The sequence below is a fragment of the Pristiophorus japonicus genome, chromosome 12 (assembly GCF_044704955.1).
Source record: "Pristiophorus japonicus isolate sPriJap1 chromosome 12, sPriJap1.hap1, whole genome shotgun sequence".
NCBI lineage: Eukaryota > Metazoa > Chordata > Chondrichthyes > Pristiophoridae > Pristiophorus > Pristiophorus japonicus.
Window position 1 is genome coordinate 150,702,850 of NC_091988.1, and position 18,149 is coordinate 150,720,998.

General features: G+C 42.8%; 1 protein-coding gene across 1 annotated transcript in view; it reads right to left on the reverse strand.

The window, feature by feature from the left end:
- The window catches only part of LOC139277013 (teashirt homolog 2), a 472,086-nt gene that overhangs the window by 210,864 nt on the left and 243,073 nt on the right, over positions 1-18,149 (reverse strand). The gene's annotated exons all lie outside the window — the stretch shown is intronic.

Sequence of the window (18,149 nt, forward strand, 5' to 3'; positions counted from 1 at the left end):
GCATGCAGAAATCAAGCGCATGCAGCGGAAGGAGCTTGCGGCAAACCTATCCCAGCCTCCCTTATCCTCAACGACTATTTGTCCCACCTGTGACAGGGATTGTGGACTGCTCAGCCACCTAAGGACTCATTCTAAGAGTGGAAGCAAGCCTTCCTCGATTCCGAGGGACTGCCTATGATGATGATGATGATGATGAATGTAGTGAAAACTCTGAAAAAAAATTAAAACATGTTCTCTAACCTTTTTTTGCAGGTCTTCTTACTTACTATTGGGGTTAGACCTGCCTCCGCGCAGCAGTCCTTCCCCCTGCTGCCGCCGATACCCGCCCACACCAGTATGGCAGCTCGGCGGGTGGGAGGTCTCTTACGCGACTTAGCCGCCGGAGGGCGGTTCCCAGCGGTCCTCCCCTCCCGCTGGCAGCAGACCAAGAGTAATGTGCCACCGGGGGGAGATCGCAAGAAAACTTGGCGGCAGCTCTCCCCTCTAGTTATTAATGAATTGTGTGAACAGCAAGAGATCTACACCTGATAATTTATTAAAGTTGACTTTATTTTTGCTCAAAAAAATATGAATTATCCAATAATTTGAGCTAAGCAACATGAATAACACAACAAAGTAGGAATTAAGTGCTAATGATCAATTAATTTGAACTAAACAACTTTAAGTGACTATGGTCTGGAAATTTCCCTTCGCCCTGAATGTGGGCGATAACATTCTGGGGCTGGGACTGTCCATCCCCGACGTGAAATTGGCTGTCTCTGATGCTCTGCTTCCTTAGAAGGGCATTCCCAGGGTGGCAGCAGCGGGCTGAGGAGGCCAGTATTACGTGGATCTTCCGTGTAACATCCCTCCCCTTCAATTAAAGGAGAGGGCCGCTGCGCAGTCTGCAGGCCCTTTGGTGGCCGCCATTGAGCCACCAGGGAGGCGGTCGACTGAACCAGCAGCCCGGCACCCAAAGCGGAGTGTCAGGCCTCATGATGGCGGCCTGGTCGATGCGAGGGCTGCCATTGTTGGGCCGAGGCAAGAGTCGGCTGACAAATAATAATGGCGACCCAAAGAGCTAAAGACCTCCCCTTTAAGGGGCGCCCCTGCAGTGGATGTCCGCCAGCTTCGTGGCTCGCAGCATGTGGGGCAATTTGCCCGTGGGGAGCAAAGGGGTCAGCGTGGGAAGGAGGGGTCAGCATGCACGGTGATTATGTCATCACCAGTTGCACGTCGGTACGGGGCACGGTTGGGACATTTTCCCTGGCATCCCCCTCCCCCATTTCGTTCCATTAGCACCCCCCCAGGGGCGCTAACGGGGCTATAAAATGGGGCAATTTTGCCCCCTATACATCATCACATACTACTTCCAATTGCCGTCAAGGTTTCAATCTAGCTAGCTAATTTGTCATTAACTTAATAATTCTTAATCATCTTTGAAGTCTCATATGTAGAATTTCATTAAATGCTTCTGCAAATTCAAGTAAATTGTATCCATTGATTAGCCTTCATCCACTAATTCAGTTATATCCTAAAAGAATTCCAGCAGATTTGTGAAGCATTACCTATTATTTTTAAATTCATACTGATTAATCCTTATGACTTCTTAGATACAATAGTTCTATGGCTGTTTCTCACTGAAGACATTAGGCTTGCTGGCCAATATTTCCAGGATTGATGTTTCACTCCTGCTTTAAGTATCTGGAAAAAATTTGCTATCCTCCAATCATCAGAGGCTCTTCTAGTCAATTGGGACTCTCACACAGGAGCTGTTCTGAAGTAGGATCAAAGCTTGCAGATATATTTAATAAAACTATTTGATTTTTTTTCATGGGAGGTAAAGTAAATTAGTGGTCCTTAAAGTAAGGGATAACAGGTAGGATAGAAGAGGAATCCACAATAGAATACAAGGGCTCTGGATGGAACAGGACTAACGGGCTGAATGGCCTTTACATAAAGCTGCACTTTCTTATGCTAAGTGTTAATGGAATTCTCAATTATTTACCAAAATACCACATATTTCTCTTATTCATTTCCTTGGGGATTGTAGAGTGTATCCCTTGTGGCCCCGGCACCATATCGACATTTAATTTTTACTGGCTGATTTTAACCCCTTGCGCCCGGTGTGGGTGGAGGATCATGGTGGCAGACAGTGTCACGCCGTGTTCCTATGCCCCCCCGCCCCCCCACAATCATATTAACTCACCTCAGTAAAAGGCTGGGAGGGCTGCCCACAAGTAGGTGGGTGCTTACATTACATTCAAAAGTCACAGTCTGATCATGTCATTGGTGCCGCGATACCAACATTCTGAAGACCTGCAGGGGGCCAAACCTGGCGGCAGGCAGCGGGGAGAACTGAAGAGCCCTAGGTAAGTATTTAAACTGACCTGTTCTGCAGATTCCTTGTGGACTAGTAGGAGCAGGGGTGCTTCCAAGGCCCCTAAGGCCTCCCAGCCCCAGCCATGCCACATCTTCCCAGTGCTGCATCGCCAATGGAAACCCCCCACCAGCATTAATTTCATATCGGGGACCATTCCAATTTCTGCTCCAGCCAGCCGGCCCTGACATCGTTCCCACCAGCTTCAGGTGAGAGACTGTGGTGCAAGATTTAAATGAGTCCCAGGAGTTAAAACGCCCCAGGCCTCAGTCTTGGCAAGGGTGCTCCCCCACCGCCGAGTTATAATTGACCAGTAAAACTTTATTTATAATATATACTGTTTTGTATTATAGCCAAAATGATTAGATGTAGGGCCTGTCTATTGACTACATTTGTTTACACTTGTTTAGCACATCTGACATTTCCAGTCCTGTTAAGTTATTATTACATTGTTGATTGTGTGTTCAGGGCAATAAGAGAGCCGCCTATAAAAGTATTGTATTTTTATTGTCACATAAACAGTTTTTCTCATTTTGCTTTATCATGGAGCACAATCTGAAAATATCTCAAGCACAATATTATGTACTGTGTTCTTTTGGTGCCACTCAAATGCTTACAAATGTCACTGTCCTGTTAGGGTCAACTTTTGTAAGTACCCTACATTAATGTTTAATGGAGCTTCATCACCGATAAGCACAACATTTGGTTTGAATGAATTGATTTCAACCTTAACGGCTTTTCACTCGAATAATCATAAAGCTGTTATTAGTTTAAGGATTGTGATATGAGCAAAAAGCTTTGTCTCTTTGAAGGTTTATTTAGTTCCAAAATATATATTTTTTGAAAAAAAACACATCTTAACCTTCAAGTCTTTGTGATTGTATCATCTCCAAAGGCAGCAGGCTTTCTTCTGCCAGCATCTGTGGTACAGCATTTTTGTTCTTGTTGCTGTGATTATGTGGGCTTCTTGCTTGGCAGATAAACAAATGTCAATCTGAGATGTTAGAAGGAAGCTGGGCATCTACAAACCAGCAGAAGGAAAATAAGCAAAACAAAAGGCGGATAAATTTTGAAGATTGAAAGGTTTTTACTAGTAAAGATTTGAAAGTAGAAAAACACCCTTCATCAATGCCCTGAAAGGAACCATTTTTGTGTATTTTACTGCAGAACATTTTATATCAATTTACTCTATATAGAAACAATCACAGGAAAAAACATTTCTGACTAAACTGCCACTCAACCTGTACACGGCAGTCCTGTTAATGGAATGGATTATTAAAACACTAGAACTTTGTTGTTTTGCAATTACCTGAGTCAACTCTAGATGACTGACTGAACAAAGTATTCCTTGCATTGTTCAAGCACTTCAGTCATCTTTTTATCTGAAAAGCCTAGCTCCCTAACAAATAACTGCTGCCAGAAAAATCAACTTCCTCAGCTATGGCAAGGCCTACATAATTTATGGCTTTAATATGCTCACTGAGGTGTATAGTCTATGACAGTAATTATAAATGCAATAAGAAATTATAGCTGAATGCTTTAACTGCATTAGGAGCCATTTGATGAACAATGATGATTGCTCCTCATTTTGAACAATAGAGGGCAAGTGAGTGTCAACGCATTAGAATATTTGCTGTTCTGCTCTGTTCTTTTTCCATTTACCACAGAATGTCAGTTGTCTATTATGAGGCAGCGATGTGATGTCCAGAGGTAGCTTAAGTCTTGACAGGCACAAAAATGCACAAAGGAACTAATCAGTTTAGTATGCAATGACTTTCATTAGCACTTAAAATCTTCAGCTTTTTTTTTCTTCCTTTAGGTGCACGACTGGTTTTAGATTTATTTAGGACAATAGACTTCATTTATGTAAATTCTTGATGTGATTTTTTTTTGTGAACAGGAACTTTGATAACCCAAACCTTTTCTGATTTAAGTTGATTACAATCACTTCTGTTAATTGTCTACTGTATGGAAAATTTCTTGTAAGTGAATATAGTTTTCCTTTCTTATCCACCTTATGTTTTATCCGTTTCCTGCCCATTTTTTTTTGCATTATGATCTCACACAGTTGCTGCAGCAAGTGATCAATTGTGACCCACCCCCCTCCCAAAATAAAATCCTTCCTGTCAAAACACGGCAAGTAATAGACCAGCAAAACAGCTTGATATCTCACTCAAACCTCTAATAGAGACCAAGTGTCTGTCTTTAGTATTCTTCTGAGGGAGAGGAAGTTAATTTGGATGGTGTGGCGATCCCTCCTACCCTGCTCAAGTATGCCTCGTGCCAGGTCACACAAGGAATGTCTCTGGCAGTATATTTGCAGGTTAAATTATTTGTACCATCCACTCGGTGAAAGCAAAAAAATATATAATTAACATTCTCCTAAGTAATATGAAGAGCATACTGTAAAACTGTTTGGATTTACCAAAGGGTTTGATCAAAGAAAATGCTGTACAACATATGTGTCATAAAATGACATAGTTATCATTTCATGTCTGAGATTACATCTTGAACGGAAGTACTTCCTTATGAGGCACTGGTAGTCGAAAAAGACAAAACGTTGTGACTCAGTGGCTTTATTCAATGAGTGGCTAATCCATTCAGACCATATTGGTCCCAGGTTTAATCTCTAATCTGTGCTGAGTTAGTTAATCTCAACCAGGGCGACTACAATTAACCTTAGTGTCCTTGAGTGAGGGAGGAGAAAATCAGCAAGGTTTCCCACTCCTGATTGCTATCCACTGGCCCCTGTTGGAAGTGCACATGTGGATATCAAGATTGGGACAACGTTGATTGCCCCTGCAGTTAAATAGCCAGCTGAACTTCATTAGCAAGGCCCATGCAAGAATAATGACCTTGGATATGGTGGCGGAGGGTGATCTCACATGTGGAACTATGTCCGAGCCTGAGTCAGTCAGTGTCATTGGGAAGAGATTGGAAGAGAGAAAATGGGTGAGGGGAACAAAACAGAAGTTTGTTTCAAATTTTAAAAAACTCAAACAGAGCCAATAGGAAGAGCCAAAAATAACCATGGCAACTTAAGGTTTCTGCGGCATCAATACCAGAATCAAAGCATGCTTACATGAAATCTGCACAATGTAACTCTCATGCTGGCTCTCAATATCCACAAGCATGGTCTTACTCCGTACTACTCTCTCAAAACAGATAAATAATAAAACCTCGATTAATGAAAGGTATGTTTATTTAATTTCTTTAACAAAATAATGTGAAACAGGGACACATACCTGGTACAAATAGAATATTCAAAAAAGGAAACTACCAAATATAATGTTCATTCCGCTCACGGAGGAGGCCTCATAACTCATTCACAACTGTGTCACTCAAATAGGTATGTAGTTGTACTCTCTTTCAGTCATGGAATAAACAGTCAGTGCAACAATTCACTTTCCCCTTAATGAAGAATTTGTTAAAGGCTCTGTTAATAACACCACAACTGTGCAAGCAATGATAAAGGAGATTTTTGCTGGCTAAAAATGGTATCGCTCCCATGAATGTCCATTGTAGTTATATTGACTTAGTTTTGAATTTTGTTGTTTTCCTCCATACTAGTCTTCTGCGCCTGCATCAGTTGCCGCTCAACCATAAGCAGGCTGCTCAAACCAGAAGTAGGCACACAAAATAAAAATGGGGAGTTAACATTTCTCTCATTTCCTGTAACGGAAGTGGGGGCGGAACACACTGTCTGGTCTCTTTGTTCTGCTCTTCTCTGATGGCCAAGCTGAGATTGCCAATTCATTATATGAGGAATTCCTAATCTTGAACTATGTCCTACCATTCTATGGCACCAATGTGCTGAACCATTAGGCCACCTGCACCAAAGGCAGATAAAATGGGCGCGGAGGAATAGATAGAAAAGTGTAGATGAATAAAAAGGTGTACTTTTAGAAAGTATGGAGAGGAGGCAATTGTTCTCCATAATGGTATCACTATAGTAAGCCTATGGTTACTTTTCCAATTCCAATGTAGTTAATCTATTGCAGTGGATGATCCCCAGCGGCATAACCTGGGACTGTCCCAAATATATGAAAATATATGGATAACAAGAAACAGTGCGACTTTTTCCACAGTGTAATCACAATTGGAAACAGTGGGCTAGAACTTTCGGGCCCAGGCTCGGCTCTACACAGGAACTGGGTACCCCAACCGAAGGAGCTAAGGTTGACTCAAAACTGGGCCTCGGCAGCAGCCCAAAGCAAAGTCCAGGGCAATGGGGGCGGTGAGGTGGATCGATCGTGGAAATTGTGGAGTCACAGGAGCACTTCTGTTCCTCCTGGCTCCAAAGAACTTCTGTGAAAATTGGCTTTAAAGAAGCTGCTGGTTTACAGCTGCTGAAGGTTCCCGAAGGCTCCGCCTGCCCCGCTCATTATAGGGGAAGCCTAAAGCAGGCATTTGGGACCTCACTTAGCTGTATAAGGGACTTGAAAGCCTGACCCCAACCTGCCAACATTTTAATGGAGGCAGGTCAGGGGGCAGGCGAGCAACCCCCATCAGGAGGTGGCTCAGTCACTAAAATCTTTGAGGGAGGCTGCCCGTCTCCATTTCAACTGAATTTTTATTTTTAATGCATGGTGGCCGGGGTAGATAAAAAGAATACAAGAAGGGTCGGATCCAGGAGATAGATTCTAGAATGGTCCCTGCAGATTTGGAAGGTAGCAAATGTAACCCCGTTATTCAAGATATTCAACAGTTATTCAAGAAAGGAGGGAGGGAGAAAACAGGGAACTACAGGGAACTATACATCAGTTAGCCTGATATCAATATTAGGGAAAATGATAGAATCTATTATTAGGGACATGGTAACCAGGCACTTAGAAAATCGTAATATGATTGGAAGAGTTAATATGCATCTATGAACGGGAAATCCTGTTTGACAAAACTATTAGAATTTTTTGAGGATGTAACCAATGTTCCAATTTTTTTTTTGGGTGTGCAGCCACTTTAAGGTGATGCGTGGCCCGTTCATAATACCGCGAATGCGCGGTTTTTCCTAATTAAAAGCTGGTGAGCCGGTTGCATGGGAGTACTAGCAGGGTAGATAAGGGGGGACCAGTGGACTTGGTGTATTTGGATTTACAGAAAGCATTTGATAAGGTGCCACACAAGAGGTTATTTCACAAAATCAGGGCTCATGGGATTGAGGGTAATATACTAGCATGGATTGAGGATTGGTTAAAGGACAGAAAACAGAGAGCAGGAATAAACGGGTCATTTTCGGGTTGGCTGGCTGTAACCACAAGTATCAGTGTTTGGGCCTTAGCTATTTACAATCTATATCAATAACTCAGAGGGGACCGCATGTAATGTATCCAAGTCAGCTGACGATACAAAGCGAGGTGGGAAAGTAAGTTGTGAGGAGGATGCAAAGAGGCTGCAAAGCTATATAGACAGGTTAAGTGAATGGGCAAGAACATGGCAGATGGAATATAGGCCTTGAAATTGGCCTCTTTAGCACCTCCTATTATCGCCTCCGGGGGCGATAACGACATCCCGAACAAGCACGGCAAAAGAAACGACTCACGCTAAATTGGCTGAGCAGTTTGGGAATCAAGGGATTCCCAAAAAATTAGAGGCAACTTTGGTCCCGATCACCCTCCAAATGTCCGACCCACTCCCCACCCAAATGTCAGACTTACCTGACATCCAATCCCCAGCCCAATATACAGCCTGCCTGTCAATTTGGGTGGTCGGGCAGGAAGCCCGTTCAAAAAATATAAATGATGCCCTGCCATTACATTACTTCCGGGTATCCCCTCCGAAAATCCTCCCCACTCCTCTCTCTTCCAGGTCAATATTAGGGCCAATGCCTCTTTTAGGCACCTGCCAGGGACACCTGTAAAACGGCATGACCAATTTCAGGTCAGAAAGTTTTCAAATGTCCTTGGGGCTGGGAATTCATCAGCTTTCTGCCTCGTTTTTCAGTGTGATATTTAGTCGTTTTGAGCGGAAAAAGGTGCAGCGGAAAATTCATTGAAGTCTTCCGCCGGCGTGCAAGACTGGAAAAAGCACTTCCACCCGAGTTTGGTCACTGTGGTGACCTGTAGATAGGGTAAAAAAAAAATGCAGAGGAAAACCTGTTGGTGCAGCCCTTGGAAACGGCAGTAGGTATGAAAACCTGTAAAAAGGGTAAGTTAAAGTTTATTTTTAAATCATTTCACAGCGATTCACTAGAAAAGGGTCGTGAATGTTCTGCGATTTTTTATTTTTTGTGTTTTCCCCCTCCCTAGGCCCAACTCGCAGCGGTAATTGGCCTCGGACTAAAGTTGGCGAGGATCATGGTTTCCACCGCGAATCCTCATGCAACGCCGATTTTTCACGCCAGGTGGACTTTTTCCCATTTTTTAATGAATTTACCACGTCAAAATCATAGCGGAGTCATAGCGGTTTTTTGGGTGGCAAACTGGTGGTAGCGGTTTTTCATGAATTTCCAGCTGTTGGTGTGCAAGACATTGATCCCTGAAATTGGTCACCGTTGCGCAAGTTTTATGCTTATAAAATGGGGGCAACGTGGTCAAATTCCTACCCCGACATCTTTAGTATGTTCGACTGCTCAATAATCATCACGATTTAAAATCTTTGATGAAATGGGAGTACGAGAGATTTTTTTGCTCCTACATTACCTGGCTATTATACATAACAGGATCTAAATAATGGCCTGGATTTTTGTGGGCTCCAGCAATGAACAGTGCTGTTCATTATGCTTATGGCTGCCCACAGACTTTTTGCAGGCTTTTGAGCGGCAATTTACGGTTACTAGAGATCCTTTTCAGCACGGTGGCCTCCACAGGGGATCTGTGGCGTGTGTGAGCAAGGAAAGCAACAGCATGTCTCTTCAACCAATCAGATTGAAGAATCCTCACTGAGACATGCAGGGGCTGAAATTCAGGCCCGCCAGAAACCTGCTGCGCTTACCGTTTTTTAAGTGTTCGCATCGTCGGGTAGGATGAGGTCGACTCTTGATCGATAGTCAGCTTTGTCGTTTTTTTAAAAATCGGCCAGGAAGTCGGTCATAATGGGGCGGAAGTGCGGCGGTAAGTGCTGGTGAGGGGCGGAAGTGGAGACGGGACGGATTCTCTGCAGCTGTCACTCAGCAGTGGAGCAGTGGTGACATCATTGTGCATCTGCGTCATCACGCTCTCAACTTAAAGGGGAGAGAAGCAGCTATTATTTAGGATTGGCCACTGGGCCACCAGGGAGTATTTTGGCCGGGCAGCGAGGGTGCCAGGCTGCCTGTTGGCGACCCAGCCGAACCCAGGGCATAATAGTCCAGCCGACATGGAAGTCGGCCGGTAAAAAACATTAAATGGCGGCCACGGCATTGGGCCCTTGCCTTTAATGGCCGCCGTGGAGCCATGGCGCATAGTCACAATGCAAGGTGCACCGACAGAAAAAGCTGTCCGGGGCACTGCTCAGCGGGCATTAGATTTTTGAGCCTGAATTTTGCTGGAGGTGGTGGGGCCCGGCAGTGCACACACTGATGACACACTTAAAGCCACTCGGCAGCAGCGAGGCAGAAATGGGGACTGCCAGAAAAACTACCGTGTTGAATTTGGCTGGCGGCAGTCATTCGACCAGAAATCGGCGGCCATTGGATTCCGTCGCCTGACCACAGCATTCCGAGCCTTTGTGGGAATGAGACTCTATACTTGCAAAAGTACATTTTCAGTGCCAGAGAGGTTATTTGGCAGCAATTAAGATTTATCACGCTGTTAGAAAATCACTAACACCTGAATGCACCAGCCCTAACTTTTCCTGGCGGGTTTAGAAACATAGAAAATAGGTGCAGGAGTAGGCCATTCGGCCCTTCGGGTCTGCAGCGCCATTCAATAAGATCATGGCTGATCATTCCCTCAGTACCCCTTTCCTGCTTGCTCTCCATACCCCTTGATCCCCTTAGCCATAAGGGCCTTATCTAACTCCCTCTTGAATATATCCAACGAACTGGTATCAACAACTCTCTGCGGCACGGAATTCCATAGGTTAACAACTCTCTGAGTGAAGAAGTTTCTCCTCATCTCAGTCCTAAATGGCCTACCCCTTATCCTAAGACTATGTTCCCTGGTTTTGGACTTTCCCAACATCGGGAACATTCTTCCCACATCTAACCTGTCCAGTCCCGTCAGAATCTTAAACGTTTTTATGAGATCCCCTCTCATCCTTCTAAACTCCAGTGAATAAAGGCCCAGTTGATCCAGTCTCTCCTCATATGACAATCCCTCCATCCCCGGAATTAGTGGGTAACTACAGCAACTTCACGACCTTCATGTATTTTAATGCCGAGTCTCTCTGATTTACACTTTAATAATGGTGAGTGCTGATAGCCTCACCGTTATTCCTACTGAAAAATCCAACCGTTAACTTTTAAGAATCATTATTTAATTCCTAAAGTATCGTGCCTTTGCTCATTCAGAATAAACTACAATTTTAATGAAAGATCATATTGAAACCTGGGCATAAATTAAAATAATTTTACTTAGGCACTCCAGCTTTTGTTCAAGTGAACATTATTCCAATACCGCAAGTCTCTGCAAAGGGAAGATTTCGACATGAATATGGAATTAAAAAGACAATGGTTCATTTTGCTAACATACAGATGTACAGCAGTGATTCCATAATCTGACGCACGTGAAAGGCAAATTGTGCTGGAATTCAAACCAGACTAACATTTTCTATATCTAGGTAATAAAGGTGCACAATGACAAATATTCAAATTTTTACCACAATTGGTATTTCTCTTGACTCATCAGATGACACAAATAATAATTACTGGAAATTTCTGTAAATACATCTTTAATACAAGTACAATTTTATGGCCGTGATTTTAAAACCCCCTACCACTTTGAGTGCAGGAAGTTGTATATTACTATTATAGTTTGAAGAAAGGTATCATTAACTGAAATCTGTAGTTAAACTGTCCCCTAAAAATGGCAAAGATACATTTTTAAATGGTGTCCTGTAGTAGCACTTTATATATTACTTCTGAAATGGAAGATCTGACAGAGCTGTTTGTGGCCAGCATTCAGTTTACAAAATATATTTAATTTTGAATTAAAAATAATAAAATAACAAGAAAGCCGAGTGTGATTCTGACAGTATTTATTATTTATTTGGAAAGCAGCCTTGTTGATTATTCCCATTTATACCTCCTCTTGACCCATCTTTTGTTTCTTTTATTGTCCCATTGCCATTTCGTTTTGCCTAGCACCATCATCCTGTTTGTTATTTGATCTCTCCTGCTTTCCACCTATCACAGACCTTCCCTTTTGTTCTTTCCTCCCCGTGCCCCTTTCCCTGCCTCTGTACTTGCTTAAAACCTGTTACATCTCTAAAATGTTCTAGTTCTGACAGGAGGTCATCGGCCTGAAATATTAACTCTGTTTCTCTCTCCACAGATGCTGCCTGACCTGCTGAGTATTTCCTGCATTTTCTGTTTTTATTTAATACTATTACATTGGATAGGTGGCAGTATGAATAGCATGGAAATAATAATTGGCCTTTTTAAATTTCAGTTGACAAACTTTACATTTTAACATCTCAAAACTAAAATAGATTTAAATTATGTTTTCTCTCTGGCTGAAGCTTCTTGAATTAACCAGTATTAGTAATTTCAGCAGCAAAATGTTGTGGGCTCATTCAGCTTGAATGTGGGAATTGAGATTCAAGATTGCTGTTTGATCAAGGCTAATTGCTTCATAATCAGATTGACTGTCACTGAAACACATTTACATTACAATGTGAAACTGGGATCAAAGCCATGTTGGTATAAATTCTACTGACATAGAAATATTGGATTAAAATTGTAACTTCTGGTTCCTGGGCTTCACACCTAGCAAATATAAACTGCGAGGTGATGTGATGGTCTTTACAGTTGATTTGTTTCCCAAATAAAGATCATTCAGCTGGATTTTCGGTTCTGGTCATTTCGGGGTGGTGGTGGGGCGGTAAAGTTTGTGCCGGGAAATGATTTGCGCCTCAGCCACAAAATTCATCAGCTGGGTCCTGAGTTTGGAGCGGAGCGCTAAGGGAGGCGTTGCACACCTCTTTTAGGGCGCTAGGCCGGCTGAACAAGCGAAAATCCTGAGCTAAACAGCTGGCCTCGGAGCTCCCTAAGAGGCCTGGGGGAAAAAAAACCCGAAACAAACCCCATCAAAAATATTCCCAATACATAACTCACACCACAACATAAATCGCAAACAAAAGGAAAAACATTTGCACTTCCCTGAGAACGACATTACTTACCTCACTGTGATTACAGCTTGGAATGCCTGCTTCCACAGGATTTCCCACCAGGGCGCTCTATAGAGTGGCCAAAAATCGAACCGGTGTCGCAACCAGGGGAGTAATGCTTTGCGCCCCCTCCAAATTGGCTCTGAATTTCTCAGCGGGGCGCGAGAAGCTGGCCGCCCACCTGGAAGTGCTTACTGCGGCCATTGCCGTCCCTCAGGGTGCTAACAGGGGCGGTATAAGTCCAAAAGTCCAGCCCATAATACTCTTTTAAAAAGAAAATTCCTCAAATGTCATTGAAATTTACAAAGTTTACATGTTTTCTTGCATCATGGTACACAATGGGTTATAAGGTATTTTAGATGCACACATTGAGGACCTTGCAGAGTTTTGTACGTTTAGATAGTGCTGTGTATTGAGCATTAACTGGACTGAGTTAATTCCATGGCAAGAGGCACAGGTTGTGGGCTCACTGAGAATTGAATGTAGGTGAGATTTGTGCCGCATATGCTCTGAGTGTTTTGATGGGCAGGTCATTGCTGGGACCTCCCCATTCATCAGGCTGTTCATTTTGCATTATCACATCATGATGCAAATTCTGTAATCGAGGAAAAAAGGCTAACTCCAGGTGAAAATGCAGGGCAAATGTGTAGCAACTTCAATCAGACCCAATATGTTGAAAATGATATCACATAGATACATATTGTACAATATAACTACTCGAATCAGCAATGAAAAATGCATTAATGCATGGTCAATTCAAGTCACATGTTTTTCTTACAATGATGTAAGAGTTAAGAGTTGCTGGAACAAAGAGAGAGATTTCTGTATTATGTTTTACATTATGAATTGTATCTTTCTCTACTTTCTCTCCTATATTCCGTCATGCCCTCTAGCTCATCTTGTCCATGAGACCCAGCTCCCTCACCCTATTCTCAACAAACTGCTGACCACCCAACTTCCCACGTTCGCTGATATTGTTAACGGTTCCTTCTCATCAGTACTGTCACCATCTCAATCAAATCTGCCATAATCACCCCCTTCTTCAAAAAAACCATCATTGACTCTTTGTCCTTGCCATCTACTGCCCCATCTCCAACCTCCCTTTGCTCGCCAAAGTTCTTGAACATGCTGTCACCTCCCAAATCCGTGGCTATCTTTTCCCGGAACTCCATGTTTGAATCCCTCCAATCAGGTTTCCGCTCCTGCCACAGTACTGAAACAGCCCTTATCAAAGTTAGAAATGACATCCTATGTGACCGTGACCATGGTAAACTATTCCTCATCATCCTTCTCGACCTGCCTGCAGCCTTTGAGACAGCTGACCACACCATCCTCCTCCACACCTCGCTCCCATCATCCAGCTGGGAGGGACTGCACTTGCCTGATTCTATTCTTATCAGTCTAGTTATAGTCAGAAAATCACCTGCAATGTCTTCTCTTCCCGCTCCCACACCATTACTTCTAGAATCCCCCAAGGATCTATCCTTGGCCCCCTCCTATTTCTCATCTACACGCTTTTAATCTCTTCACCATTGGTGGCCGTCCTTTCAGCTGCATAGGCCCTAAGCTCTGGAGTTCCATCCCTAAACCTCTCTGCCTCTCGCTCCTCCTTTAAGAAACTCCTTAAAACCTACCGCTTTGTCATCGGTCCTAATATTTCCTTATCTGTCTTGATGTCAAATGCTGTTGCCTGTGAAGTGCCTTGAGACATTTTTACTATGTTAAAGGCTTTATATAAATGCAAGTTGTTGTTGTTACATTGTGAGGGTAAATTTGACTAAAATGGCTTCCACTAGCTCTGTCTCTGGAAGGATTCATTGTTCTGTGCATTTTTTATTCATCATCATCATAGGCAGTCACTCGAAGCAGGATGACTTGCTTCCATGTCAAAAAGGGATGAGTTCACAGGTGTTTCAATGAAGGACCTAATATTCCAGATCCCAAACTACATGTTGAAGAGTGGAAGATGCCTGTGCGTGGATTTTCTTAATGTGTGGTGGCCGTTGCACACCAGCCACCACACGGGCTTGACAGAGCTAGGTCTTGGTCCAGAGGCAAGTATTAAACAAGACGACTAGAGACCAGCTCTGCTGCACGGACCTAGGGCGTACACATATCACAGTGTGGGCTGGCCCATGCTGCCCTTGGGCCCTCACCTCTTTTGGGCCCCGACCACGTCCCTCTATGAACGCTCGTCGCTTCTTCGCACCGACCTCACTGCCCCAGCTGTACCTGACCGCACTCCAATCAGCGACCTGGATTTGGGTGATGTCAAATCCAGTCGCCCTCTTCACAGCCGTAGCCCTTCTGCAGCAGCACGCAATGCTCCCTGCAGTGGCATGCCACTGCACGTTGCTCCATCTAATGGCCCCGGCCCTCCGATGGTCCTGTAGGCCGGGACTGTGCCGGTTTTGTTCTCAGGATGCTGGTTAAGTCCACTCTTATTGTCCATCCTTAGTTGTCCTGAAAAGGCGATGCTGAGCCTTCTGCTTGAACCACTGCAGTCCTTGTCATGCCTATGATGATGATGGTAGTGCTCCCAACAATAGCAAATGATGCTCTCAGGATAGTGTTTTGCAGTAATTGTTTATACTGCTTCAGTTGCTGCTTGATCGAGTGTTTTGTGTGTGGACAGTTTATTTTGCAATACATAAGGGTAATATTTGATAGCTCACTTCAGAGACCATTAAGAGTCAACCACATCGTGCAAAACTGGGGTCAAGTGTAGGCCAGACCAGGGTAGGGATGGCAGGTTCCCTTCCCTGAAGGACATCAGTGATCCAGTTGCAGTTTTATGACAAGAAAGTTAAGTGCAATTCCGTCAGTTTGAATAAAATATAAATGTACCTTCTTTCTATCAGGGCAGGCTGGAGTGGGAGCAGCAGAGGAAAAAAATGGCCTTTCAAATTTAAATGAGCAAACTTCACATTTTAACATCTCAAAACTAAAATTGATTTAATGTAATTTATTTTGGATGAAGGGATTTATAATAGCGTTTATTAGTAACATCAGCAGTAAAATCATGTGGGTTCATTCAGCTAACCCACAAACAGGTGTCAACAACCACAGGTTTTCATTCAAGCAGACCCAGTGTTATTAAGGGACTGCCTTTTTGCTGTGACCACAAGATGAAAGTATTGAGAAACAACCTACATTTTAACACAAGGCGTTACTTGCCTACAGTTGGATGAACCCCTCAGTGCAACAATCAGTCATACGCAATGACCACTAGTGGAATATGCATTGCTTATTATTCTCTCAGTAACAAAATATAAAACTAAACACCCTCTTCATTGTAAGCATGGATTCTGTTACGCGAACTCTGCTTTTTCATTGTATCACCTGAACAGTACACCTCAACCTAACCTCTTGGGATGAATATCAGCTTTTGACTTCCAATTCACATTTTCTCATTTGTGGCTAATATTGAGGGTGAAGATCTTTATTTGGCTTACTGGCATGACTCCCTGTGACACTGCCAGGTAGCAAGGACTCATGCCTCTATGACACAGCAAGGTGCAACAAATGTAGTCACTTGCAGAAATTGAATGCAGAAAGTTTCTCCAGAATACACACAGTGTCAGAAATGGTTACATATTATCTGGTATTTGACTGCCAAAAATCAGATTCCTTTTCCGCCCAACCGACAACCATTACTGGAGAATGTGGATTCACAGCTACCTCTGAGCCACAATTAATTGGATCCATACTCGCAGTCACACTCCCAGATCAGCAATAGTGATCGTCAACAGGATAAATGTACAACTAATTTCCTCAAAGTGGCAGGTCGGATGTCTTCGAACAAGATTCCCAATAGTTTAAACCTTTCTCCTCTAACACCAAGAGAATTGATGGTAAAAAGAAGTAAAGTTGAAAAATTACTTTTCTCCAATGTCTCCAATGACAGATGCCAGTCACTTGGTTACTGCCCATCACGATATCAGGATACAGAAAAATACAGTGTACATGCACATTGGGACATTTTACCATTATGAGGGATAGGGCAAGGTGACTAGCAACCAAACTAATCAGAACTGGGCAGAATCCAAATTAACTTGAAATGGCAAAATTTAGATCACTTTGGACTTAGATTCGATCTGTTTCTCAACGGCTTTGAATAAAAATACTATAGTAAAAAACTTTTAATACGTTTGCTGGATCACATGGTGAGTTAGTGGCAGTTTATATAATGTGATAGAGACAGCTGGACACAGTGGACGTATTTTGACTGTTTCAAATAAAATTGTAATCCTTGTAACGTGCTTTATACCTTATTTATGTATCAAACTCTCCAGTTATTCTTTTCCCTTCTAAAAGAAATATAGGCCATTCTGCACTATCCATTAGCAATTTTAGCAGTAAACTCTGGCAAACCTTTCTATAATACATTTTCTGTATGACTTTCAGTGAAAGGATCTAGTGCATTTTCACAGTAGACTGCTAGGGTTCGATTACTATGGTACATATTATACATTTGTACAGTTTCATAAAATATAAACATGATTCTGACTTCATTTCAATTAATATTTTCAAAGAAATATTCAATACACTGTTATTTCCATCATTCTTTTAAAATAGGCCCAAGTAAAATTACACTTTATCAATAGATTATTATTTACAGAGGACAAATAAGAATGGGTTTTGTGTTCTGAAAAACGCCACAGGTTCTGTAATCAAAGGCTTAACTTCTTTACTGTGCATCAGAATTATTTTAAGGCACAAAAAATATACCTATTCATATCAACACACTTTATCATTATTAAGAATCTTTATGTAATAATAATAAGCATGAGATGAGGGGGTTACCTTATGATGATAGATTGAGTAGACTGGGTCTTTACTCGTTGGAGTTCAGAAGGATGAGGGGTGATCTTATAGAAACATTTAAAGTAATGAAAGGGATAGACAAGATAGAGGCAGAGAGGTTGTTTCCACTGGTCGGGGAGACTAGAACTAGGGGGCACAGCCTCAAAATACGGGGGAGCCAATTTAAAACCGAGTTGAGAAGGGATTTCTTCTCCCAGAGGGTTGTGAATCTGTGGAATTCTCTGCCCAAGGAAGCAGTTGAGGCTAGCTCATTAAATGTATTCAAATCACAGATAGATAGATTTTTAACCAATAAGGGAATTAAGGGTTATGGGGAGTGGGCGGGTAAAGTGGAGCTGAGTCCACGGCCAGATCAGCCGTGATCTTGTTGAATGGCGGAGCAGGCTCGAGGGGCTAGATGGCCTACTCCTGTTCCTAATTCTTATGTTCTTATGATATATACAAAAATGTAAGATTTGAGACAAATGTGTTACTGTTAAACTCCATAGCTGTTAAACAGATTCTGAAATTCTTTGCAGAGCCAACCCATACGGGGGGTGAAAATGGTAAATGCCAGTATCGCAAAATGGGCTGATAATGAATCGGCAGCCCGTGTTATACCATGCCCAATTTTATTTTCCATTGAAGCCAATAGTAAGGAAAAGCAGACACGGTGTAAAGCAGGCTGCCGATTTGTTATCAGCCCATTTTACACTACTTGCTTGAGCAATTTCACCCC